General features: G+C 36.9%; 1 pseudogene; it reads left to right on the forward strand.

The window, feature by feature from the left end:
• The first annotated feature begins 2,465 nt into the window (after positions 1-2,465).
• LOC103609864 lies at positions 2,466-3,290 on the forward strand (annotated as a pseudogene).
• The last annotated feature ends 332 nt before the right edge of the window (positions 3,291-3,622 follow it).

Raw genomic sequence — 3,622 nt, forward strand, 5'->3', positions numbered from 1 at the left:
AGACACTACTTTCAGGAGAGGTAGGTCAGAGAATTCCTTTATGATCACACTTCAGGGGAGAAAGGTGGGAGAAGGTCAGAATGATTATGCTTCTGCAGTTTTCTCAGTTACCAAAATGCCATATTTTGTTGTACCATGTTCTGAGCCCGGACACCATCCATCACAATAGTGGCATAAAACAATCCACTGTGAGTATTTCTCTAATCATTAATGACGGAAAGACTGAGGAAGAATGTCTACTTTTATTTATTAAATTCAAGAAGGTAAGGAATTGTCGGTCATTTTTAGAAGTATTATGAGTGGCTTAATGGTGTGCTCACAATTATAGATGTTTAAAATTGCTTATTATTCAAATGTGATCTTAAGTCTTCAGCCAATCTAGAACAGCAACTTATACCATCACTAAATAAATTTATTACAATTAAGAGATTTTTTTTAAGTCAAATTCAAATGTTAGAATATTAGTCCAATGCTTTGTCACTTGCTGGCAAATACTCTCTTTTCTCAGAATTTCCTCAACATTCTTATTTTATTTTTTGGTCAGCTGTTCATCTTGTGGTCACAGTGTACCACCCCTTTTATTCCTTGGCATTGAAGTCTATCTTCACTTTATTCATTGTCACAAGACTAGTTGAAATTGTTCTTTTGGAAAACATGTTCACACTCTCGCAGCCAATAATATTGTAATTGCCTTTGGGTTTTTCGTTGCTGTTGTTTGTTTGTTTTTTGCACTTTACCCTCTAAGATTTTCTAAACTCAAAATTCCAGTGCTCTTAGGATTAAGAGACCAACAATGTTGAGGCCCCAAAGATTTTTGGTGTTTTTGTTTGTTTGTTTACCTTAAATTGCAGGTTCATGAATCTGATGGGCTACACTGTAGCCAATAAATCCAGGCACTTCACTCAACACTGCTTACTACTCTCTTGGCATGTACAGTCACATCAGGCAATGCATAGATAGTCCCAAATAGGAAGGTGCATGTATCCACCATTTCCACTTATTCTGACTCCCCATCAAGTTATCCAGGTTTTATAATGTCTCACTACTCTACCCAAGTCTTAGACAAAGGAATAGATAACATTCATTTTGAATTTAGTGGTACGCAGTTATAGTAGCAAATATTTTGTTAATATATCAACCTAAAGGCATTCTTTCTTATTTTGAAAAGCAAAGACCATACACACAATAATTGAATGTAGATCAAACAGCTCTTATTTAAGAAAAATGTGTGTGTGTGTGTGTGTGTGTGTGTGTGTGTGTGTGTATATATATATATATATATGTTTTGAAACCTATTTTGTTATACAGATATACCCTTTGTAGGTTCTGAATGAATTGCTGGATACTGATTTTAAAAGTTAGATCTATTCTGGATCATGCCAAAACCCTTTCACATACATTTTCAAACAGCATATACATGAAAAAGAGAATCATTAAAAATACATGGATGTGCTAAGAGGTAACATGGGACAAGACCATTAGTGTCTGTTCAGTTCCTTAGGAAAGAAGATGAAAGATAACTACAGAATCAAGATATGTCATGTTCATTCTAAAAACATGGAGCTAGCTTTTCACATGAAATATATTCTGTTTAATTGATCTTAGGCACCCTTGAAAAACAACATTATTTAAGGAATCTCCCCTGAAGTGTGATCATAAAGGAATTCTCTGACCTACCTCTCCTGAAAGTAGTGTCTAACTCTCCCTCATTCCAGAAGTGTCCTGCCTTTACCTGGAGGCCAAGAAGAATCTGATCAAACAAGCCTTGCTAACTCTCCCCCCAGTTTATTACCATTAAATCATAGCCCCTTTATGTCCAGTCATACTTCTACATGGCTTTCCATTTGTCATTGAACCTAAGAATAAAAATGCAATTCCTTAACAACATTAATTAAGGAATTTTCATAAATAAGAGTCTAATTGGAGTTTATTATCACACCTTTGTTAAATGATTGCTTTCACAAGAAAAAATCAAAATGATTGCTCATGAAGTACAATTCTACCTTGCACAAAAAATGACTAAACCAAGAAAGTAATCCCAAGTGGGAAAGTTTACGGACAAGTGTATGTATGTTATTTTACTTAAACACTGAAGTGCTTCTAAATTTAATTTCCTGATTCTAGTATTCATGAAAACTTATTTTAAATTCATATATTTGACATTTACATAATGTAACTTTGATGGCAGTTGGAGGAACGGCAGTGATCACACATTGGCTGCTAGGAAGAACTGAATTTCAGGTCACCATCAGAAAAACTAAGTTTGCTGTACAGTAAGGGTCAGATCTGATCCTGATGGTGAACCATCCCTGATTACAGAATCTTGGGTTGTGTTTCCCACTTCATCCTTCCAGACCATCCCAGAAGATCTGTGAGATTCCATCTGGGAAATTACTGGAGTTCTTGGAAGGGAAAGAAGGGAGATTGTTGATTGAATAAAAACAGGGTTGAATGAGTTCCAGAAAGCAGGTTCTCAAACTCGTGAACAACAACCTGTAGAAGAAGACAACTTCAAAAAACCAACTAGGAGCAACATGCAGAGAAGTAAGATGAGAACGGCCTCCTCAGGAAAGAAGACAGTTCAACCAACTCTCCCAGGAGGATGGGAGGGTCACTCTGCAGAGAAGCCCCCTTCAGGATCTGCGAGGAAGACCAGAAAGAACAAACATAAAACTCCTGGAAACAGAGATGGTGGCAGTACCAGCGAAGCACCCCAGCCCCCTTGGAAGAAAAGATCCAGTGCAGAGCCCACTGTTAAAAGTGAGGAGGCATTTAAGAACTGAATGAAGTTAAACTGAAGATTCCTGAAGAATTAAAACCTGGCTTGTTGAGTACTAGGACTTAGTTACCAGGCAGAAGCAGCTTTTTCAATTCCCTGCTAAGAAAAATGTAGATGCCATCCTGGAATAGTATGCAAATTGTAAGAAATTGCAGGGAAATGTCGATAATAAGGAATATGAAGTTAATGAACTTGTGGCAGGAATAAAAGAATATTTCAATGTGATGCTGGGCACTCAGCTGCTCTATGAATTTGAGAGGACCCAGTATGCTGAAATCCTCTTGGCTCACCCTGATGTTCCAATATCCCATGTTTATGGAACGCCACACCTACTGAGGTTATTTGTAAGAATCGGAGCAATGTTGTCATTTACGCCCTTTGATGAGAAGAGCCTTGCATTATTGTTAGGTTGTTTGCATGATTTCCTAAAATATCTGGCAAAGAATTCCACCTGTTTACTGCTAGTGATTACCAAGTGGCTTCTGCTGAGTACGACCACAAAGCTCTGTGAGGGTCTCCTGACCGCTCACTGTTATGTTTAGTATCTATAAACATATTTGATTCTTAAGTCTTTTTCTTGTACAATTGATGTTCTTTAAAATTGTTGATGTATAACAGGGCTTCTATTTCAGTTTATTTTCTGTTCTGTTTAAAACAGAAAATAAAAGGACTGCAAGCTCCGTTTCTCATTTCAAAGTTGCTGCCAATGTATGCAGTAATTAGACAAAGAAGCATTCAGCAGAACATTTTATTGCCTGGTTGACAATATTGCTTGAATGGTGGTGGTTCTTTCTCTTTGACACTACACAATTTTCTAATATGTGTTAATGCTACGTAACAAAA

Source organism: Galeopterus variegatus, unplaced genomic scaffold (genome assembly GCF_000696425.1).
Source record: "Galeopterus variegatus unplaced genomic scaffold, G_variegatus-3.0.2 Scaffold10213, whole genome shotgun sequence".
Lineage (NCBI taxonomy): Eukaryota > Metazoa > Chordata > Mammalia > Dermoptera > Cynocephalidae > Galeopterus > Galeopterus variegatus.